The sequence below is a fragment of the Pseudonaja textilis genome, chromosome 3 (assembly GCF_049901715.1).
Source record: "Pseudonaja textilis isolate UNSWEBS1 chromosome 3, rPseTex1.2, whole genome shotgun sequence".
NCBI lineage: Eukaryota > Metazoa > Chordata > Lepidosauria > Squamata > Elapidae > Pseudonaja > Pseudonaja textilis.
Window position 1 is genome coordinate 175,506,532 of NC_141992.1, and position 25,099 is coordinate 175,531,630.

Genomic DNA, 25,099 nt, shown 5'->3' on the forward strand with positions numbered 1-25,099 from the left:
TTACTTTTCTGGTTTCTTTTGTTAACATTTCATTTTAGACCAAAGACATTACCATGGAATAAGTTACAATGCTGTGAAAATTGTTGTTGTCCCTGGTTTTTAGTCTATGTTTCTTACCGGTGTGAATGATACTCAAATAACTCGTCATGTCTTCTAAACTAGAATATAAATTTCCATGCCCAAATAATCTTACCTAAAACTGATTTCCTGTTCATTAGGGTGAATAGATCATTACAAAAACAATGATCTTACAAATTCCAGTCTAACAAATTATTTCTACCTCTGAAAAATGTTTATTTTTAAAGTAAGTGAAATTCAATTAGTCATATTTCTTTTCTTCCACTGATTTTTATTTCTTTGTTTTATGTATACACAACAATCTAAAGCTATTTTTAAAAATTAGAAAAGAGAATCTCCAAACAAGCTAAAAAAACAAACTAAAAAAGAAAAAAAGAAAAAAAGAAAAAAAACAATCTCAAACCTTATCTATATATTACTAAAACTCTTATTTCTGTAACCATTAACTGGGCGAAGTAGTACAACATAAGACAATAATGTTTGAACCAAGGTACCGCAAATAAGCTAACTTACACAATGGACCCAAAATTGGGGACCCATGACATTGGAATTGAAATTTTATAAAATATAAGAAAAATGATCATAAAACAGTTTATGACATAATACAAAATGTCATGAAACATACCCTGTGCAGATGTTTGACTGTTCTCCAATTCAACATGGGCTATTTTCAAAACGAGTATATATATATATATATATATATATATATCTGACCGTATTTCAATTTTTCCAGCGAAATCAGTACATTAGAATTTCTGTCATGTTTGAAGGAATTGAGGGAACTGGTAAAAAAATACCTCTGAAAGAATGACCTTTCAGACTGTTGGCCATTATTGGTTTATTAATGACTATAATGCAATAAAATATTATTGTAAAAGATCAACATGTCTGCAAGAGAGATACATCATCCATTTTTGACAACCATTCCTTGACATCTGGGAACAATGCCACATTCCAATTCCTGAACATGTTTCCTTCAGCTGCCTCCACCCTGGATAAGATCGTAATTCCTGATAAACAAATTCCAAAGCTTTGATACATAGTTCACCACTGACTTTTTAACATTTGAGAAATTCAACCAGTTTCATCGTTACAGTTCTATGTTGTAGCTCAGTTCTGTTTTTCTAGCATTTCATTCTCAAGTGCTGGCTTTCTGTTCTCTAGCATGACTTAGTTCACCTTTCCTTCTCTAGATGGCATTCAACCACTGCTAGAGCCAAACTTACCAAAGCATAATAAGAGTTTATTTGGTGGTGCTATCTGAAATAGGTTGAGCAGCAGAAGCTAGCTGTGGACTATTAGATATAATTACCTGACATGAAGTTTCCCTTTAAGACAAAATGAGCATGATGAAGGTAGTAAGATGGACACACATCCTTGGATGAATCTGGTTTTAAATATGCAAGCTTTGAAAAAACCAAATGTGTCTGTTTCTTAGTGTAGTCCTACAACATAAAAAGGGATTTTTTTATTGAAATGCCATGACTTCCAGGCATGATTTACGAATATTACCTTCATTTAATCAAAGATTTAAAGTGCAGGTTAAAGAGCACCTAGGGCAATTAGCACATATAAAATTGAACCTTAATTAGCAAGAAAGCTAATTTGCCATGTGGTGTGATATAAAATGAACTTCTAAGTAGGTTCTGTCCCTTTATGAAAAGCTCAGTCTACTGGCAGTTGGGCAGTCTGCCTGAAGACTCACTTGGTAGAGGAAGAACACTAGAAAAAAAAAACCAAACAAAAGAGATTGAACTGGAATTTCTTCTGTTATTTTTAAAACATTTTTTTTAAAAAAAACAATTGTTAAGTCTGGATGTTTATATGGCAGGTGTTTGTCTCTTTGAAATCTAAAGGTCCAGAGTGCTTTAGCTTTTTCACTTTCTTATACTTTGGCTACTGTATTCTGTGGTCCCACCACTTCTTGCTTGCAGGCAAATAGTATTTTCTTGCAGATCTTCCAACGCACCATTGTTACTTTGTCATACCATTGTTTGTACTAAGCCTTCTTGAAGCAGCTAACCAGGTGATACACTATTTCTTCAGCTTCCATTAGGAGTGGTCCATATTTTTGCAGCCCAATCCAGAGTCGTTCCTTAACCTGATTTAGAATGGAGAACATAACATATAGTCCTCATCCTTTTCTTAATGCTGTTGTTGACAATGTAAGTTAACTGCTGCAGGATGGTTTGTATTTGACACCATGAATGAGAGTGCAAGTGGCGGGAGGATCTATGATATCACAAGACATGCCAACAAACTATTTGATAGGAGGAACTAAATCTCTTTTGTGGACACTGAAGCAAATTACACAGACGTCTTCATAAATGGTAAACTATGGTTTCAAACCCCAGAACACCAATGTAATAATTGATAGTAGATTTTAATCACTCGTTCAAACAAAACATTGTCCAAAAATGTAAGTGTGCAGTTGCCTTCCAATTATCTGTCCCAGGGATAGCTGATGCTTTAGGACTGAATGTGGCATTCTGCCCAGTTGGTTTGAAAAGAAACCTTACCCTCCTTGGCAGCTCTGTCTAAATAAAAATCAAGTTTTAGAAAAATAAGGAGAGGCAGGGACTTTGTAAGAAGGAATGAGGCTAAAAGAAGCTAAGTGAAAATTTGCCTGGGAAGGCGTGTCTACCTCTGCTGGACTAAAGAGTAAAAACAGCAGATGAATTTACAGAATGTGAAAAATATTGACCTCCACGACAAAATAGCACTATTATGTTCACATAGCCTGCCATGTCTAAGCAAAGAAATCACATTGTGGCTTCATATGTTGGTGAGTGCCCACAAGATCCTAAAAGATTATGTTTTATAGTCTCACAATAAGTTGAACCTCAAAATGTTCATCACAAAATAGGATATGAGGGCAATAATTCATGTACACTCATTGTTCCAGATTACTGGGTTTGAGTGGCACAGTGCTTTGGACCATGAAATATTTATGGAGGTATGCAATGTTCAGCTTAGTTGTGAGTTGTAATCTTATACACAACTTTTTTCTGAATAGAGATGCAAGCCTTCTACATTTATGAAGTAGAAATCTGAACCTGTTGGACGTACTTCTATATGAATGTGCTAATTATTTTGTGAAGCCTATTTTTGTTAGTTGGAAACCTATTTTACACTACCAAAATAATGTTAGCCAACCTGAATAATGTTCACACATTGTGTTTCTTGCCTATCCTGTTATTAACTCCTTCATTTAATTTAACTTGCCTTTTTCCCAACACATTCCTACACATTTGCCCACACGTACCACTCATATTCACAATGCTGTACCACCTCCACAACAGCCGTGTGAAACAGACAAGGTTGAATAACAGCAAGCTGAGATTTGAACCTGGGCTTCATCCGAATCTCTACATCACCACACATCTCACACTCAGATTTAGTTTTCTTCCATCACCCCCTTCCTCACCTAGCATGGCATAAGAACGGGGTATGAATCAGAACAGTCCCGACATTTTGGTGATACAATGCCAGAGTCTAAGTGCTGTGAGCAACTGCTGTAGCCTTGAAGCCAACATGACAGAATCTGTCCTATGACATCATGAAACAAGTTCTATCATTTTGTCACACACATAAGAGATAGAGTTTGCATTGTGACGCATGTAATACTTGTTCCCTTGCCTCCCAACACCATAAGTTGGAGCATAAGTGGGTTTTTATGCTTGGGGGTACAGACAGAAATTTGGGGGATCTGCTTTATAACAGGATTTTTTTCAAATGACCTACTACTATTGGAAAGAAAGCAGTGAGATCTGCTTGAAACAGTTCTATGTTAACGATGTGTTTTGCTGAATTTGTTCCCCACCCTCACCCCAACACGTGTGCTGAAAAAGCTACAGATGTCACCAACACAAAAAGTCCCAAGCAGGAATTTTTGTGTGTCTAGTACATTTCACCACCTTCAGAATGTGCTGGGATCAGCAGATTCCTCTTGACCGCATGCGAAATAATTTTCTCTCTCTTCCTTCATCTAAAAGCTGTTAGGGGAAAAAGGGTATGGCAGTGGAGGCGAACCTGAGAAGCAATACAATAATTGCCTAAATTTCAGGTAACTTTGGGCTGAATCTGCAATTGTAGCCTTTGAAATGGATTTGCCCCTTCCTCACAAACATAACTTCCCCTTTGCTGCTTTTGTGCCTTTGGGAAACATGGGCTGTTGAATTTCTGGTAGATTTCTTCCAGAATGGGACAATTCACTGCCCCCACCTCCATAGTGGCAAGTTGCCCTAGATCTGATTTCTCCAGTTCTCTAGAGTTTCATCAATGCGCCCGAGTCAAGAAACTAGAAAATGAAGCTCTATTTTCTGCTAATGTGTTGTGACTTTGCTCAGTTGTTTTCTTGTGGATAATGAAATCCCCTTGAAAGCCACTTCACTGGCTACTTTGAGGAAGATCTTAAACTACTCCAGTAAAAGACAGCTTCTCTTGCAGAGGACGTGATGAGAAGCCTTCGAAGGCTGACCCAAATGAAGATGATTGAACTCTGGCTAATGTATATAGAAGAGAAGGCAAAAGAGAAGTGGATTGGTGGTGTGTTTTTTTTTTTAACCACTGCTTGCTGCCCATGGAGGATCTCTTCTGACTTGCCTTGCTGCCTTGGGGAGAGTCCTTAGTGGTGCCATTAAGCTGGATTTTGGGGCTTAATGCCAGGACCCTGCAACTCAAGGCAGGGTAGGAAGTGGTCAGAGAGAGTTGCCAGTAATGGAGGCCTTGGGATCAGCCTGGCTAACCAGTTCAATCCTGACATACTTCCATACATCCATTTTCCTTCTGATTTTGAAACAGGATTATACGCGGGAAGAGGCAGACAGGCATGTTTAAGATATCTGAGGCTCCTTTTATTTCTTTTACTTCTCAAGCACCCTTCACCCTTTTCTATAAGAAAATGCATTCCCCATTAGGACTGCACCTGCTTTCTTCTTCTTCAGTCATAACAGGAGTGAAGTTTCGGGGAGTTGGAAATGGAAAACTCCTGAGTGCTCGGATATTATTTGAAAACTAATTTTAGCAAAGGATCTAGTCCTCTCCCTTCAACAGATTAGAAAGAGGAAAATGGTTATAAAGCAAGGAATGGGATGGAGGAATTGGGGCATGGGGAGAAGAGAGCTAGTTCCATGCTTTAGTACTGAAGAGACACCCATGAAACTGGAGGAGACATGTGTGAATACATAGTTACCTTTGGGTCATGAAAACTACAAGGAAGCTTTTCAAGGAGCAGAGATTGATTGTAAGTTTGTGTGTGGGAGGGGGTGTAATGGCAAAGGGATATGCAAAGGAGGAGTGGCAGGCCCCTCCCTCCACTGAATGCCAGGACAACTGAGGATCTTTCTTTGGTACAACAAGTGAATGAAGTAATTTGCATATATTAACAGCAAGAGCAAGGGCACTTAGACTTATATACCGCTTCACAGTACTTTACAGCCCTCTCTAAGCAGTTTACAGAGTCGTCATATTGCTCCCGGCTTCTCATTTTACCCACCTCGGAAGGATGGAAGACCAAGTGAGCCTGGTGAGATTCGAACTGCCAAATTACAGGCAGCCGGCAGTTAGCAGAAATAGCCTGCAGTACTACATTCTAACCACTGCGCCACCGTGGTCTTCCTCCTCTCACTTTTCATTTCTGGTGATTTCATAATCATGCCTACGTAGTTTTCTTGGTGGCAGCATAGAAGATGTGGTTTGCAGTTATTGGTCTCCTATCCAAGTACTGGACAAGCCAAATCCTAGCTTCCAAACCCAAAGGAAATCAGACAGATGCTGCCACCTTCTAAGATTTTCAAGTTCAGTATTATTGTTATTTAATGACATTTGTTGGTAGAATTCAGAGAATAAGGAAAACAAACAGAGGTTCTCCTTTTCTTTGATGGTGTTTTCTGCAGGCAGACAGGCAGATAGTTTAAAACAGAATCGTTGTGGGAGATCATTTGCATTTCTCATTAGCTTAGAAGGTGAAGACTGAAGATGGCATTTCCTCAGCTGTATAACTTTTCTTGGAAGCTCAGTATATAAAACACACTAAATAATTAGATGCCAGCAATATTAATGGAGTCCTATGACTCATGGGGAGTATAAATGGGCATTCTGCTTACCGTTCATGCTCATGTATATGAAAACCCTCAGAAGTTAATTTTGTTGTAACACTGTAGGGTGCAGTGACAACACAAGATCCCTTGACACTGCTGGAGGCTGCCTGTGTTTTTGGCTCCAAGGCTGGGAGGAGAGTATCATCCACACTCTTGCTTTCTTCAGCCCACTCGGTTCTCTTCCCTAATGATTTCTTCCAACAATCAGTTCATCAAACTGCTCAGAAAGTTAACAACCGGTTCTTTGAGAAACGCTGTTCTAGAGCAGTGATCTTCAAACTCAAGATACCCAAGAAATGGTAATCTGAACAAATATTCCATGGAATCCATTTGAAATTTTGTTCAAATAGATTTTATTTGAACAAAATGTTGCAATTAATGTTTGGTGTATGGCAACCCAGCAGTACTACATTTCACATGAAGAAATGGCCATGTTCTACCACTCATGGAATCTTGGGGTTCTAGGAACCCATTTTGAACATCGCAGCTCTGGAGTGAACATCTCAGCTCCTCCAGTCTAAAGATCTCCAGAACAGTTAGACTTCAACTCTCAGAATCCCTTAACATCTAGTTCTTCTTAACATCTAGTTGAAAGTGAATCTACCAGGTCTGGGAGCCCTCAAATTTCAGTTTAATCTGGATTTAAATAAATCTCAATTAATGAATAGCCATTGTATGAAAAGTCAATGTGTAATAATTCTTTATACAAAATTCCATAGTTTATATGCTGCTCATGTTGAAGTAATTATTGGTTATAGGAGTTTTTAACCAGTTGTATTATGCTCACAAAAGGGTTTTATAATTGGTGTTGTCGCTATAGATTAATTTATCTTTGGGTTTTCTATTGCACAAGCAAAATGCTGCTGGAAAAACAGAGAAATGGATTTGGAGTGCGTATTTCTCAACATACCAATGCCCAGGCAGTGTTTCTCATAATCATAACAGATTATTCTGCCTTTTCTTGAAGTGACATTTATGTACTGCATTGGGAAAGCAAGGCATGTCTGACTTTCTGACAAGGGAATATGTTTGAGAAGGTAAGCATGAAAATTTTACTTCATCTAACTTCTCTTCCTAGAAATTACCTCCCTGCCATTTAGTTAACTGCCTTTGAGCTCTCTCATGTGCGTATTTCAACCAAGAATTCTAGTATGGAACAATAATTTAGAGATTGCAATTCACAAATGTGTTGGGCTGTGTCCATGGCACTTTAGAAATTGCATGAATGATCCCCTTTTTGCAATTAATTCTGTGGCTTATAAGTGGTTCTCACAAACAGATTCTGTTTGCTGTTTGCATGCATGGCATGCATTTCCTCCTGGCATTTGCTTACAGCAAACTTTTACATCTGTCTGCAGTTTGGGTGGGATCCCAATTTAATACAATTTAAGCCCATGTGTACAGGCATGCACACACAGACACACACAGACACAGACACACACACACCCAGAGTACAGCTGATCTTTGCTTCTTTCAACTGAATTTACAAATAGACTGAATTCCAGGCAAACAAAGGCTAAGTGATTTTTCCCAAGGTCAACATGTTTACTGGAATACAGAGCAAGATTCATACTCCCCCCACCACCCTTTGTATATTTAATGAGAGTATTACTACAATGCATCAGTTTCCTTAGCTCAAAGTGATATCTTCTGTAGGTTGAATTTCAATTCTCATAATTTTCAACTCTCATAAGTGTTGATGTCCACCATATCTGGATTGAATAAAAAAAGAAAAAGCTGTTTTAGTCCTTATCAAGACAATCTTAATCCCAATCAATGTATTTATTATTAGCATAGTCACACTTTTTTCTTGCACTAGATTCAAAGGAATCACTTCTTTTTTTTCTTTTGTGGAAACTTAACACAGTGGTGGGCAACTGATGTATTATTGGCAGGTAATCCCTACGAATTATGCCACTGAACTGTGATTTGAGCCAGACTCTCTATCTCAGTAATGCTCCCCATTATCCCTGAATAAACCCTACATGTCTTCAAAGCACAAAAATGAGGCTGGAAGGAGCAAGTGTGCCTCCTAACCAGAGTAGTTCAACTCTATTCTAACATTTGGAGACAAAGTGACAGAGCACAAAGATGGCCCATTTATTTTTATGCAAGGCATTATTTTCCCCAATAACAAATCTTCAAAATGATTGTGCATTTGTATTCATGGGAAGCCCAAGAAGCCAGTGGAAGAAATGGAAAACCTATGTGTGCTTCTTGTATCTGCATTAGATTCATCATCTTTGCAACTTGCAAATTATTTGGGCTACTGATCATGAATAAACATATTTGAGGAAGGCTGAATGGGGAAATCATGGGGAAGATGCATGGATCCCTCATGTGTGCTGATGCTCCTTTTATTGCATTTTGGTGGTGCAAAGAAAGCATGTCGTAGGATGCATGGGATTGCTTTTGTGCAAAGGCATTGAGCTTATCTTCAACTGAATTGGATGATTATTTCAATGATAATTTGGCAATTGCAGGACAGGAAGAAGCTCAGAGGGTGCTATGGCTATGGAAAATATTTGAAAATGAAAACGTGAGTGTTATTGCTATAGCCTGGAATGCATATAAATGGGATTCAGGGCACACAGAAGCAGTGAAATAATATTCTGGTTGGAAAGTATGGTCAGAAAGAAGACCAGAATTACAAAATGGGTGGTGCATTTTGTCCAGGAAATAAGGAGTTGGTGCAGTTATTAACCTTAGGATGATCGATTATGTGTATATGAGATGTGGCCATATACATTTATTAAATAAATAAAATCTACTCCCATGTGGAGGCCCTTCAGATATGTGGACTTCAGCCCCAAGAATCCCCCAATTTACATAGCCACAGTGGAGTATTGTAAGAGTTGTAATCTACACATATGGAGGAATATGACACTGACAAATGTTGCTTGAGAGAAACAATTAAAGAGCATTTTAGACTTTAAATGTATAGGTTTTATGAGCCACTTGGCGAACCTTCTGTTTCCCCCCCACATGTCTGCCCTCACAGACTTAGTCCGAAATCAGAACTTTTAGTTTGGGTGGAGCTGCAGCTGGATATCTGTTTTTCTAGCAAGTATTTTCCTTCTCCTGAGCATAAGTGAGCCCTTCTGGAATGTTCTAGCCAAACTATCTGAACTGGGGAGAGAGAAAGATAAGACAAAAAGGGGAATAGTATCATTGGGCAGTTACGTTATTCCCACTAACAACTTTCACAAGATTCTTGAGACAATTGTACAATATTCATTGTCAACCATGAGTGAAAATGGCGCCTTCAGTTACAGTGGCAGCTGCTATCTAACTCAACCCCTGTGCCTGCTTTTCCCATTGCTTGGCAATGGTGGTAGTTCCAGGGCTCCAGCCTGAGTTGAGCTGCTTCCCACGGTGGTGACTATCCCAATGGAATAAATAGAACTGATGTGATGTAGAAGTGCTTTGAGTCCCAGAAAAGAATATTTAGGATTGTCACAGAAGATGTACTGAGTTGCCTGCTAAGAACAGGCTAATGGTGCTCTTTTATTGAGCTTCAGATTGATAGTTCCAGCAGAACCAATAAATAATTTTTAACGTGCACATTTACCCAAGAAAAAAAAAACATGGTTTTTCCCTCCTTTAACCTTTGCTTTTTATTGAAAAAACAAATACAAAACTAAATGCATTACAAAATTGAAAGAAAAATAAATAAGAGATGAAAAGAAAATGGAGAAAATAAAAAATGTGCACATAAATGTACTTATGAGAAAATATGAATAGAGTTGTGCTGCAAGATTATTCATTTCCTGAAGTCAAAGGTGGAAACAATTTGCTTTCATTAGGCTTTTGACAATTTTATACTGAGAAGAGTATTAAACCCTCATGCTAGAAAACATAGAAGTTTATCAGTGTGGAACAGATTAATAATGACATAACAGTCTTCAATAGAAAATCTATTCATCATGTAAAAGCTACAGTGCCTATAAATAAAGGAAAAAATCTGCATGTCATTTTTCTTACTTTTAATTTTGGAGTAGCTGGATTTAATTCATTAAAATATGAATGTTAAAGAGGCTTAGAACAGTAATAGATTCATCAATAACTAGTCTTAACTTTCTAATTGTTGTAATTGCTCACTTTTTCCCTTTTCAGTAAATTTGTTTTGTTTTTTCAAGCACAACCGACAAACCAGAGACACCAGCAGGATACAATAATTGTAGCACCTTAGAAGCAGAAATGACTTAATTTTTGAAAATGATGGCCAGAAGCTATTAAAATGAAAAGCCACTGCTTTATGTGCCTTTGATCTTTCAGGAAATACCCAGTTCAAATTTAGGTTTAGCAATGAACTTGTTGCAACAGACTTCCTTGGCCAGCTGTTCAGTTAGTCAGCCATATTTGAACTCTTATAATGTCTATGCTTAGTTGTTGTGGCTCTGAGGTTTGAGCCTGCTTTGTTAGAGGATGAAGACTCGGACAATGAGGAAGAGGAGGATTTGGAAATGCCTTCCTCCCCAGGACCTTCCTCTTCGGCAATGCCTTCCTCCCTGATTGTGCCTCAGGTGTTGGCAGATAACTGGGAGGGAAGACCTGAGGCTAATCAGGAAAAGCAGGAGGGCGTATCAGAGTCTCTGACTGAGAATCAAGCAGAGGAATGGTGGCTTGATGTGAGGCAACGTCGCAGGCAAAAGTGTGAGCTGCAACGCAGGAAGTGGGGACGAATCAGAGACTGAGCTGAGTGACTGACACACCCCACAGGGAATAAAAGTGGGCGTGTTTGCTCTGGGAGCTTCGTTCGGGACAACGTGTTACTTATTCAGAGAAGCTTCGGTGTGTATTCTGTGTTGTGGTAGCTTGTGTGATTTATATTCCTCTTATCTGGTTGGACTTGGCAAACAGTGTGTGTGAGACTGCCAAGAACATTATTGGCTCAAAGGAGATAACTCTATAATTGCTGGATTTGCTTGCCTGTTTGTATTCAGTGGAAGTTGGACTTCTCACCTCCTTTGTACAGGTGAGACATAACGCTTAGTGTTGATTATGGAGTTGAAATCCAAAATAACTTGGAAGTGATCTTAGGTTAATCAACTGTAACTCGTGAAAGGACTAAATGAAATAATTGGGGGACTTGATTTGTCAAACAAAAGAACATTTACCTTATTAAAGGGATAAGGGAATTAGATAAGGGAATAGAAGGGGAACTTACTAAATTTGCAGATGATACGAAGCTGGCAGGAATAGCTAACACCCAAGACTAGAACACTGGGCTGTATCTAACAGAATGAAATTCAACGTAGAGAAAAATGAAGTCCTATACTTAGGCAAGAAAAACCAAAAGTACATATAGACTGGGTGAAACCGGGCTCAATAGCAGTAACTGTGAGAGGGATCTTGGAGTCTTAATGGACAACTAGTTAAATATGAGCCAGCAGTGTGCAGCAGCAGCCAAAAAAGCTAATGCAATCCTAAATTGCATCAACAGAGGGATACAATCAAGATCAAGTGAGGTACTAATACCACTATAAAGCCTTAGTAAGACCACACCTAGAGTACTGCATCCAGTTTTGGTCAGCACACTCTAAAAAAGATGTTGAGACTCTAGAAAAAGTACAGAGAAGAGCAACCAGGATGATTAGGGGACTGGAGACTAAAACATATGAAGAACGGTTACAGGAACTGGGCATGGCTAGTCTAGTGAAGAGAAGGACCAGGGGAGACATGATAGCAGTCTTCCAATATTTGAGGGGCTGCCACAGAAAAGAAGGGGTCAATCTATTTTCTAAAGCACCTGTAGGCCAGACAAGGAATAATGGATGGAAACTGAATAAGGAGAGATTTAACCTGGAAATAAGGAGAAACAGTGAGAACAATCAACCCATGGAACAGCTTGCCCTCGGAAGTTGTGGGAGCTTCTTCACTTGAGACTTTCAAGAAAAGATTGGACTGCCATTTGTCAGAAATGGTGTAGGGTCTCCTGCTTGGGTGGGGGGTTGGATTAGATGACCTACAAGGTCCCTTCCAACTCAGATTATCTGTTATCTGTTAACTATTTCCCATTTACTTCAACGCCATTCTGTCTGCTCCTAAAGCTGGCCATGTGAGGCTGTTTTCTTGTTTTTGGCTTTCTCTGTTGTGTTCAACTGTTTTTTTTTAAATAAACATTTTGTTGTAGAATGAGACAGGCAGGAGTTGAATGACCAAGGAAACTATGAGTTGTTCTCCTGAATAAATAAAACATGGATTCTTATCAGAGAAAGAATATCAGCTGCAGTATTTACCTCCACTTCTTAAGCACAATGATCCTCTGCCCTAATTGTTTTTGTCAATTAATTGTCATTCAGAGGTGAAGATTGAAGCCATAACAAGAAAAGAGTCAAAGTAAGCGAAAATAGTGTGGTATCCCAGACTACTAATCCCCCAAATGGTGTGTTCCTTCCAAGTAAAATAACATAATTGATTAAAGTCATACAAACCTCATAAGACTGCAAAACTGACACAAAAATGTCATATTAATTTAATGGCTGCATGGGAGATTGTGTGAGAGATTGACAGTCTTGCATATAATTTCACCATACTATCATTTAATAGTTTGTGGGAGAAAAAAGCTGTCGTGTTGCTTGAGATCATGATGTTATTGTCACTTGTATCCTTACGATTTATATTGACTGTTTCCAAATATGATTTGATTGCTTATTGTACCCTATGACTATCATTAGGTATTGTACCTTATGATTCTTGATGAATGTATCTTTTCTTTTATGTATACTGAGATCATTTGCACCAAGACAAATTCCTTATGTGTCCAATAGCACTTGGCTAATAAAGAATTCTATTCTATTCTATATTTGAGCGAGGTTGCTGCACTGTAGAAGTCAGGCATAAAGGATGCAATCAGTAAACTTCATAATTGACTGAGGATTAGCTCCTAGATCTGAGGCCATACCTGGAGTTTCTCCAACCTACCACCTCCAGATGTGTGGGATGATAATTCTCATCATCATCCCTCAAGATAGCACAATTCTAAATCCACATATTTTGAGAGAGTAGAGTTCTGGATGGAGAAAAGCTCTTTTACGAACTACTTTGCCACACATCCAGTAACCTCATTCCTCATCAGACCTATTTCCTTAGCCCAACATAGAATATGGTCCTGTTATGATAATTTCAGTTATTTATTTAATTCACACTGATCCAGATGCCTCTTTTGCCTTACTTCGAGGCCATTCCATTAAAACTTCCCAATATAAATACATTCCCTCATTATTTTTATTAATTTAGGGGTAATTTGGCTTGCTCATTAGTTTCTCTATCACACTAGAGTCTAAGTGCATATTTCCATTCTTGCACTTTCCTGGGCTCAAAAATATGAACCAGTTCTTTCAAGAGTTTATATTGGCACTTGCTTTAACCTATACGTATTAAATTTATCATAATTATTGGATTTGCAGTATATAAATCTTGTTTCCTGACCTTTTGCTTAAGCTCTGTCAAATGAGAATGGAATATTTGTACTACTATTTGAATATTAAATCCACTTAGTGGTGGTACAACAAAAGTAGAAACATAGAATTTGCAAGCGAACATTTAGAGAAATGTAAGAAAATATGTTGAAAGAGCTCAAAATTGTGATAATTTACATAGTTTATGGTCCAAGCTTTAATTTTAAGATCAGAAATGTTATCTTTACCCAGAGACAGGAGAAATAGATGCTTTACTTTTAGTATGTTTCTAGTTGCTGCATATTCTCAGTGCCTCACAAACTGTGCATCATAGCCACAAACTACTGTAGGTTTGGGCAAGTCATCTGATGAAGGATGGCATTTGTAATCTATGCATTCCTCTGGAGCCCATCCTTGATTCTTTAAAACAATTGCAATTACTCAATATTTCAGGCCAGCTGCTTAAAGACCTCCTCAAGCAGGGTCTTCTGGAATAACTGGCAATAACTTTATCAGATGATTTGCACTGGCTTCATGTGTGAATCTTGGCATTTGCTCTGTGTCATAGTTTGCACATGCAAGATGCTTGTGTAGTTCCTTTGGGGTTATTTTTTTTAACTTTTCCGTTTAGTTCTGCGATTTTCAGTAGAGAGGGTTACAGACCTAAAAACAAATTGTTTTAGGTGGCTGACAATTACATAATTTCAGTTTACGTTCTCCTTAATGAGATGGTGCAGTGAATGTAAAACAAACAAACACAGTTGCTATGAATACAGGGAGCCCACCCAATGATTTTGTAGCAAAACTGGGAATTTGGCTTCCTTTGTTTGAGACTTTTTCTGCTGAATGACTTGCTCTTCCCTTCTGTATGAGAATTAAATATTTGTAGATGAGATGACCTCTGTGTCTTATTAATGTTTCAGTCCCTGCACATACTTTTTCTTGATTAACTCTGTGCTTAGTTTGCAAGTAGCAAAGAATGAACACTGACACGCATCCCCATCCAATAAAACACATGACAAATTAGTAGATTGATCAAAGGAAGTTGCTTATCATGGAACAATCTTGTAGTACTAGTACAGAGGACAACTTGTGTCCTGCTTGCCTTCCAGTGCCTGCCAATATTTCCAAAGACAATGTTGTCCTTCAGATATTTGCAGATTGAAGCACTTCATATGACCAGGGTTTTGCCCAGTCAGTGGATTTAGAAGAGGAGAGCAAATGCTTTTTGTTAATCTTCTAGTAGGAAAATTATTCTGATTTCCAAGATGAAATAGGGAAAGGGGGGGTATTTTCTAGACCCTGTATGTTTCTGAATATTTTGGAAGATAATGGTTGCTTCTCATCAGAGGTGGGTATTCAGGAGGTTCTGACCAGTTCTGAAGAACCGGTAGTGGAAATTTTGAGTGGTTTGGAGAACCGGTAGCAGAAATTTTGAGTAGTTTGGAGAACCGGTCGCAGAAATTTTGAGTGGTTTGGAGAACCGGTAGCAGAAATTTTGAGTGGTTTGGAGAACCGGTAGCAGAAATTTTGAGTGGTTTGGAGAACCGGTAGCAGAAATTTTGAGTGGTTTGGAGAACCGGTCGCAGAAATTTTGAGTGGTTTGGAGAACCGGTAGCAGAAATTTTGAGTGGTTTGGAGAACCGGTAGCAGAAATTTTGAGTGGTTTGGAGAACCGGTAGCAGAAATTTTGAGTGGTTTGGAGAACCGGTCGAGAAATTTTGAGTGGTTTGGAGAACCGGTCGCAGAAATTTTGAGTGGTTTGGAGAACCGGTAGCAGAAATTTTGAGTGGTTTGGAGAACCGTCGAGAAATTTTGAGTGGTTTGGAGAACCGGTAGCAGAAATTTTGAGTGGTTTGGAGAACCGGTCGCAGAAATTTTGAGTGGTTTGGAGAACCGGTAGCAGAAATTTTGAGTGGTTTGGAGAACAGGTCGCAGAAATTTTCAGTGGTTTGGAGAACCGGTAGCAGAAATTTTGAGTGGTTTGGAGAACCGGTAGCAGAAATTTTGAGTGGTTTGGAGAACCGGTAGCAGAAATTTTGAGTGGTTTGGAGAACCGGTAGCAGAAATTTTGAGTGGTTTGGAGAACCGTAGCAGAAATTTTGAGTGGTTTGGAGAACCGGTCGCAGAAATTTTGAGTGGTTTGGAGAACCGGTCGCAGAAATTTTCAGTGGTTTGGAGAACCGGTCGCAGAAATTTTGAGTGGTTTGGAGAACCGGTCGCAGAAATTTTGAGTGGTTTGGAGAACCGGTAGCAGAAATTTTGAGTGGTTTGGAGAACCGGTAGCAGAAATTTTGAGTGGTTTGGAGAACCGGTAGCAGAAATTTTGAGTGGTTTGGAGAACCGGTAGCAGAAATTTTGAATGGTTTGGAGAACAGGTCGCAGAAATTTTCAGTGGTTTGGAGAACCGGTAGCAGAAATTTTGAGTGGTTTGGAGAACCGGTCGCAGAAATTTTGAGTGGTTTGGAGAACCGGTAGCAGAAATTTTGAGTGGTTTGGAGAACCAGTAGCAGAAATTTTGAGTGGTTTGGAGAACCGGTCGTAGAAATTTTGAGTGGTTTGGAGAACCGGTCGCAGAAATTTTGAGTGGTTTGGAGAACCGGTAGCAGAAATTTTGAGTGGTTTGGAGAACCGGTCGCAGAAATTTTGAGTGGTTTGGAGAACCGGTCGCAGAAATTTTGAGTGGTTTGGAGAACCGGTCGCAGAAATTTTGAGTGGTTTGGAGAACCGGTCGCAGAAATTTTGAGTGGTTTGGAGAACCGGTCGCAGAAATTTTGAGTGGTTTGGAGAACCGGTCGCAGAAATTTTGAGTGGTTTGGAGAACCGGTCGCAGAAATTTTGAGTGGTTTGGAGAACCGGTCGCAGAAATTTTGAGTGGTTTGGAGAACCGGTCGCAGAAATTTTGAGTGGTTTGGAGAACCGGTCGCAGAAATTTTGAGTGGTTTGGAGAACCGGTAGCAGAAATTTTGAGTGGTTTGGAGAACCGGTCGCAGAAATTTTGAGTGGTTTGGAGAACCGGTAGCAGAAATTTTGAGCAGTTTGGAATACTACCTCTGACTGGCCATGTCCTCATCTTTTCTCTGCTTCTCGAGTCCCAGATGATTGGCTGGGTCTTCTTTTGTTGCCTTGCACAGGAGAACAGAGCTGGAAAGCAGGTTAGTGGGGTGGGGAGGGAATGGGGATTTTATAGAATCCTTTCCTTGGAGTGGAGTGGGAATGGAGATTTTACACTATCCTTTCCCCTGCCGTGCCCACCAGGCCACGCCCACAAAACCAGTAATAAAAAAATTGAATCCCACCACTGCTTCTCATATTCAATTTGGGATGTGCTGTTACAGACCACAACTGCGTCTGGAAACTTGGTCATTAAATGAAGCAGTCTCTAAGCAGTCTCTAAGAGAAACCATGGCTTATGATCTTATTTCAGCTTTCCTTTGTTTTATAGACCTTGCAAAGGTCATAAATGTGAGGAATGGCCATAAAGTTACTTTTTCATTATCACCAAAACTGTGAATGGTCACTAAATGAGGACTACCTGTACTTCCTAACCTTTTCTCAAACTTTTATTACAGTTGGCCTTCTACAAGTATAGCCACTTTCTTTTTTAACCTTCCCTGAAAATCTGCTTCTTCCAATCCAAGGATTGGGTAAATGTAGGAGGCTGCTTGAACAATGCTCTTTCCCCCCACTTTTCTCTATTCTGCTATATAAAAATAGATAACAGACATTGTTTAAAAGATCAAGTATGATAGGACTTAGAAGATTCCTTACATTCCTTACAACTTCTTCCCAGGGATATTGAGGCACCAAAAACAAATGTTGGGAGGAGTATCTCAAGCTTGCATGCAATTCTGCTTTCCTGATGCTCTGATAAGGAGCTGTGGTGGTGCAGTGGTTAGAACACAGTACTACAGGCTACTTCTGCTGACTGCCAACTGACTGCAGTTTGGCAGTTTGAATCTCACCAGACTCAATATTGACTCAGCCTTCCACCCTTCAGAGGTGGGTAAAATGAGGACCTAAATTGTTGGAGGCAATAGGCTGACTCTGTAAACCGCTTAGAGAGGACTGTAAAGCACTGTGAAGTGGTATATAAGTCTAAGTGCTATTGCTATAAGAAGGAACTCCCACAATTGCGATAGTATCATTTTCTCCATTAAAAGCTGAGTAATGAGTCTTTGCATTTTCGTGGACATTTTCTACTGGAATTATTTCCTCCAAGCCATGCCTGTTTCAAATAATCTGGCACAAACTCAGCCCTTCAAAGTAGGGAACAGATATCAAAGTTATGTTTTATCAAAGATAAATATCAAAGTTATTAGTTTTATCATAGATTTATGGTAAATCTCATGTTTGTGCCTTTCCCTTCCCTATCCTTAAAGGAAAGAGAACTAGGAATGGTTAGTCTGAGACATTTACTCAAACTACATTTCTTCTTTGGTTTAAGAGATATCATTTGCCTCTTCTGCCAGACCTGATGTCACCACAGAAAAGAATGAATGAATGGAATCTGAATGGGAATCAAATCATTACTCTTGGCCATGGAGCTACCCATTAGTACTACTTGGAGGTGGTATTCAGCAGGTTCTGACCAGTTCTAGAGAACCGGTAGTGGAAATTTTGAGTAGTTCAGAGAACCAGCAAATACCATCTCCGACTGGAGATTTTACAGTATCCTTCCCTTGCCACGCCCACCAAGCCATGCCTACAGAACTGGTAGTAAAAAAAAATTGAATCCCACCACTGCTACAGATGATATTATCATGCAGAGCCATCACTGTAATATCATACCAGCTAGTCACGGAAAACCAATGCCTTGGTATTGGTAAAGACCCATCTATCTTTAGGGAAGGCTATAAAACTGCTCTAAATTCTTCCGGGGGTGATGTAGAAATGCAATAAAATTAACAGGGAAGCAAAACTTACACATTTTGACAGGAAGTTAAGGGTGTGTTAAAAGCCTTGGTTGAGCCCCCAACTTCTATGCACAGTTCAATCGGTATTTTGTCTCACTCTGTTGAAAATGAAAATTAGCTTGACTTTCTCCTTTAAAAAAAAAGAGATATAATACAATCTTGAATGTGGGTAGAGAGAGAAAGTTTTTCCCCTTGTATAATGGTGACAATTTTGCAACGGGAATGATTTATGCTAACCACGAAATGCTCTCAGCTGTGTCATGCAGTGTGCTTGGAATAATAAGTGGCAGGCAGGAGAAGGAAACTTGATTGCTGGGGAATCTTAAAGTGATTGAAGTGTGTGTGTGTGTGTGTGTGTGTGTGCGTGCGCACGCGTGCGTGCGCTTGCTTTCTTACTGGTGATGGGCAATAGCTGAAAGAGAGGTTATCAGCACAAAGTGCAGATATCCTCTTTAGAAAAGTATTTGAAACCACAGGAAATTGCTCGGTCTGAACTAAATAGAGTTATTATCAAAATCTAAACTCTTCCAAGATGAATTCCCTGTTTTCTGAGAGGCTTTTTTTTTCTTTACTCCTCCCCCCAGCCCCAATTCCTTGACATTTATGCCTCTCTTCAAAAAGGAAGTATCTCTCATAGGCCAAGTTCTATAAACTTCAGTCATGCTGTGATTAGAGTCTATAACAAAGTGAGAACATTTTTGATCACCAAGGAACATTATTATTATTATACATTATTATTATAATTATTGTTCCGAAGGGCAATAATGGGCATGGCAATAATGCAAAATAGTGAGGGCTGGGGTTTCCTGGTTTTCTTTGCTTTGGAAGAGGATTATTTTGTTTTCTGATCCAGTATATTTGTTTATTTATCCATTCATCTTTCCCTCCTCAAAATAGTATGCAAATAAACAATCTGTGTCTTGTTTGGTCATTTTTTTTCCAGAGATAATTCCTTACCTAAAAAGAGAAACAGAATGATCACAGGTGGGCAAAATACCAGTGGGAATCAGAGCAGCTTCTGATTTCTGCCAGTTCCCCATTGAGTTTTCTTTATGGGAAGCTGGCAGGAATAATTGGAATCTTTCCTTCCTTCCTTCCTTCCTTCCTTCCTTCCTTCCTTCCTTCCTTCCTTCCTTCCTTCCTTCCTTCCTTCCTTCCCCCCCCCCCCCGTATTGTGTCATTATCTTTTTCTTTCTTTCCTTCCTTCCTTCCCTCCTTCCCTCAAATTCCTGCTGGCATCCCCCTTTATTTTGCTTATGGAAAGCTTGCAGGGAGAATAACTGTAGGGAAGCCAGCGGGAAGTTGCAGCAGGCATGTAAATCACTGCTGCAGGATGGGGGAAGGAGCAAAGGAGTTTGCAGAGTGCAACTCAGGCATGTTACATGGTAGGTCGTGTGTGAGAGGTGCCACCTGGGTTGGGAAGAGTGTGTGGGTATTGTTAGGAATATAAGTCACCCAACAGGTATTTGGGTTAGAAATATATAAACCAGGATAAACATTTTAGTACTATATCTTTAAGGGAATGCAAGAGCATGCAATTGGGTGTGGTTTCTCAAACAGCCATAAGATGGAGCCAGAAACCTGGGTTGTTTAGTCTTAGTCTCAGAAGAGAGTGTATCTGAGTGAGTATCTCTCTTTCCTTCTGTTGGAAAGTATTGCCGTTCCTCCATTTTTCCTAATTGACTGATATTACTGGATTTGATGCAAGTCTGATACTGAACTGTTTTTGACACTGGAATTTGATTTTTTTCAATTATCCCTGGATTGAAAAACTGACTGATTTACCTGTGAATGACTTTTGGACTGCTTATTTTGGACTTTGCTTAAACCTTTCTGGAAGTAAAAACCTACATTTACTGTACAGTGTATCTGTGTGCTCTGTGTGTATTATTCCAACACTACTCTCTATACGTCTCTCTGTATGCGCTTATTCTCCTAACGGGGAATTACCTCAACAGGTTTGGTGGATGGGCAGTGTAGGTTGGGAAGGATGCCTGGCAGTGCACAAGAGGTGCTTTGCAGGCCATGTAGGATGTACAGGAGTGGTGGTACATGTCTGAGGAATGGTAAAATGCCCTCCGTGTCTTTTAATTAACTTTAACATTGATTTTTAATTCATCCTTGCCTTTAAAAATTTTATACACCGTTGTTATGTTTTAATATTTTATTTGTACACCACCAAGAGTTCCTCTGTCAGAGGAGAGGTTTGGTTTTAAATTTTGATAAACATATAAATAAATAAAAATATCTAGAGGGTAGCCCACTAACAAGCCTGTTCTTAAGATTTTCCCATGAAATTCGAAATATCTTGGTTCTTATTCATAGACAATCTAGTGTCTGAAATATCAGTTCTCTTTTCTTTTTCCCTCTGTTGGCGAAACACATGGAAAATAATGAGAAAAAGGCTGCCCACATTTTTTTTGGAGGAAGGCATTTAGATAGGAGTAAAAAGAATTGTAGGCTTTCAGTTTAATACTTTATTATTGTTTCTGAAAACAAGAGGAAAAAATTGCCCTATATATGGAATTTTCTCCCTGGAATGACAAGTACTGCTGGATTTAAATTTAGAGGCATTTGAAAAAGTCAGTTTCATGGTTTCCAAAAGGGAAGAACATGATTTTTCTTTGTTCACTGAATTTTCTGAGAGAAAGGAGAGGGGTGAACTTTGTAAAGAAATGGTTGGAAGTTCTTTTTTCCTTAGTCACATGAAAGAGTCATTCTATTCAAAATTCAGAAATATTGTCTAGAATTCTATATTTTGATTAAGTCTCCAGAGTTGTTATCAGCTGTTGTCCAGATGTGGCAACTTTTCCTAAATTGCCCTCTCTCGCCACAAAGGGGTGAGATTTGGGACTTAAGAATGTTATCCTGCCTACCAAAGTATTTGGAGTTCCCAGGAACCATTTGTTTTTGTAGCCTAAACACATGCATTTCATTACAAGTAAAACTGGGACAAATGCACTGAAAACCTCTTTTGTCCATAGGGCACCACTTTGCTTGGCTTCCCTGCTGTTTGAGAGCTGTCAGCCTGCTCATTATTCTCTGTGTTTTCAGAATTCTGCATTCGGAGCAAAAGCTCTCCATACCAATCCAAAATAAAATTTAACATTTATACGTTGCTTCCAAGTGTTCCACCACACACTATCTAGATATAATCTTTGCAGCTATTGTGTAAGTATATTCCCACCCCCAGTTGGAGAACCAAGTAATGGATTTATGGCACAGGGAGAAAAAAAACAAGAGCTCTTTTTTCTAGTTTAGTCTCTTAACTTCGTTATTATACTAGCTCTTGATCCAACCATGATACAAGACTCTGGAATGAGAGATGTAGTGTAAAGGTCCATGGCCATTTGTTGGTTTAAGGAAATGAGGCTGATTGCTTCAAAATGAGCTTCATCCTAACACAGCAACAATCCTCACCGAGCTGCTGGTAAATGTGCAGAGCACAAATTTATGATTTAGGACAGTCCATTCACCATGAAAGGCAGCTAAGCAAGCACAAGGAAAGGCAAGATCATCCTCCATAACCAGATTAATATGAAACAAATCTTAGATTTACATAAAATGCATTCTTTCTATCAAACAAAAATTAAAGTCCCCCAAAGACATGTTGATTTTTAGTAGAAGTCCAAAAACCAAGAAGAGCTTTAGAACTATGTTTGGGTCACTGAGGCGCAACCCACATCACCAGGGAACATATGGGGCTCAGCAGAATTGGATGTAGCTGCCTAATTATGGAAAGAGCAGTGATGCTGTATGTGGGAATGATTTTGGGAGACAGAAGGAAGAGCCACAGATTAGACAACTGTCACGCAAAGGGTATCTCAGTTCATAGAGGAATGGGACCTTCTCTAGTTTTCTGGAAAATAAAAGTTAAGAAGGGAAGAAGCGTTTTCAGACTTGCAAGATTCTGTTCCTGTAACCTTACAATAAAGGTTATGTTAGTATTCTTGGTTTATGCTTCTTTTATGGGCTACCTTGAAGGGCTGACAGATGTAGATCAAGAAGCTGCCAGTCACTTGAGGCAATGAAGCCACATTCTTTCAGAAGTAATCAGTTGGAACCCATCTGTGGTGGTATTCAGCAGGTTCTGACCAGTTCTGGAGAACCGGTAGCAGAAATTTTGAGTAGTTCGGAGAACTGGCAAATACCGACTAAGATTGGATGTAGCATAGTACATAAAATTATATGTTACAACGTCTTATCAGTTAATGAATATTTCAGCTTTAACCACAGCAACACAAGAGCACACAACAGATTTAAACTAAATGTAAACCACTCCAAACTCAATTGCAGGAAGTACAATTTCAGCAACAGTGGTCAATGTCTGGAGCTCACTACCTGATTCTGTTGTTGTTGTAGAGCGATGGTAAGGACGAGGCATGAGACCAGAGCGTACAAGTAACTGGCTTTATTGCAATGAATAAAGGGTTGTCGCGTCTGCTAGCTAACTCGCAGACCAGCGGGTGACAACAGGCTGGCTCTGCTCGACAGCCGGCTTATATAGCCGGCTGTCAAACGGAGCCAACCAATGGGAGCTGCTGGTGCTCCCGCTCAAACAGCGGACCTGGTTGGGAACTCCAACCAGTTCCACAGACATAACACCCCTTCCCCCCAGCTGCGAACATGCATAGTCTTGTAGGTACGTGGGCTGTCTTCGCTGGCGCCCAGAGCGTCGCAGTTCGGGTGAACTGCCAGTCTGTGTCAAGTCCTGGCTCTCGGAGCGCGCCTCAGCGGTTGTTGGTACTGGGGCTTGCCCCGGTGTGGTGCCTGATGGTGCTGGTGAAAACCCCTGCTCAGGTTGGCCCGATCGAGTCTCGAGGTCCGGCTGGTCGGTTGGGTCGCTCGGCGGCTGGATCGGTGACTCTGGTTGGAGGCTCGGGTTCTCCATCCAGCCCTCTCGCTCGTCTGGGAAAACCTGGTTCCGCAGGAGATCTCCATCAGGCGCGGGTGAGGCGTTGTTGGAGCTGGCTGGTTGGCACGGGTTGGTATCTGTTGCGCCCATCCGTCGCCTTCTGAGTTGATCCACGTGTCTCCGCCACAGACGTCCATCCCCAAGAAGGACCCGATAGGATCTGGGGCTGGTAACCGATACGATCTGTCCTGGCACCCACAACGGTTCCCCTGCGTAGTTCCTGGTGTATACCAGGTCTTGTGGGGCGAAGTCTCTGACCAGGCTATCGGACCCTAAAGGGGTGTCTGGGCAATAGTGGGGGTGTAGCCTGTCTAGAGTGGTTCTAAGGCGTCTCCCCATTAAAAGTTCAGCCGGAGACTTGTTGGTGGTGGTGCAGGGGGTTGTGTGCTGGCTGAGTAGGAAACGAGACAATTTAGAGTGCCAGTCCTCCTGACCAAACCTGGCAAGTGCTTCTTTGGCTGATCTAACTGCTCTCTCTGCCATCCCGTTGCTAGCGGGATGGAATGGTGCTGTAAGGATGTGCCTGATGCCCAAGTTAGCAGTATACATGCTGAACTCACATGATGTGAACTGTGGGCCATTGCCTGAAACCAGGGTGTTCGGGAGCCCATGGGTGACAAACAGTCGGGTTAGGGCTTTCACTATTGACTGGGTGGTGGTCGTGGGAAGTAAGGCTACATCAATCCACTTGGAGTATGAATCCACGACCACCAAGAAGGTCTTGCCATGCACAGGCCCAGCTAGGTCAACGTGCAGGCGGGACCAGGGGGCGTTTGCGCTCTCCCATCTGGTGGGCGTGGCAGCTGGAGGGGCGGCCCGGGTTTGTTGGCAAGGTTGGCAAGAGCTTACCCAGTTGGCGATTTGAGCATCCATACCGGGCCACCAGACGTAGCTGTGGGCCAGGGCCTTCATTCTTACGATGCCCGGATGTCCCTCGTGAAGCACCTTCAGGATGGGCACTCGCAGTGATGTAGGGATGACCACTCTTGTTCCCCACAGAAGACAACCTTGTAATTTTGACAGTTCCTGCTGGCGGGTTTTAAAGGGGACAAAATCAGTTGTACATTGAGTTTCCGGCCACCCGCTCCCCACCCAGTCCAGAACCTGGGCGATGATTTTGTCCTTTTTTGAGTGCGCCGCGATGTCTTCGGCTGTCACTGGAAGTTTGAGTTCGTTGACCTCGAAAATGGCATGGATGGGTGCTGGGTCCTCGACTGGGACTGGCAGGGGGCAGCGGCTAAGGGCATCGGCGTGGCTCAGGGTCTTGCCTGGACGATGCACTAACTTAAATGAGTAAGCAGCCAGAAACAAAGTCCATCTGGTCATTCTGGGCGAAAGTACCTGCGGAGTTTGCTTGTCTCCAGACAGAAGTCCTAAAAGGGGTTTGTGATCAGTCACTAACTCAAAGTGGTGGCCAAACACGAATTCGTGGAATTTCTTAACTGCAGCCACTGCGGCCAGGGCCTCTTTATCGATCTGGCTATAGTTCCTCTCGGTAGGCGAAAGAGTCCTGGAAAAGAAAGCAATTGGTGCCTCGGAACCGTTGGGGAGCCTGTGGCTCAGGACAGCCCCAATGCCAAAAGGGGATGCGTCAGCGGCCAGGACTAGGGGGAGATGTTGATCGAACTGAACCAGGACCGCTTCTGAAGTGAGCAAGGCTTTGATTGATTTGAATACATGGGCCTC

At 40.7% G+C, this 25,099-nt stretch overlaps 1 long non-coding RNA gene across 1 annotated transcript in view; it reads right to left on the reverse strand.

Annotated features, from left to right (window-relative positions):
• Nucleotides 1-7,700: 7,700 nt before the first annotated feature.
• LOC148126431 (uncharacterized) overlaps nt 7,701-25,099 on the reverse strand; it is a 59,478-nt gene continuing 42,079 nt past the window's right edge. The window contains exon 2 of the long non-coding RNA XR_015743264.1: nt 7,701-7,891. This is a non-coding gene — a long non-coding RNA (uncharacterized LOC148126431). The remainder of the gene's footprint in view (nt 7,892-25,099) is intronic.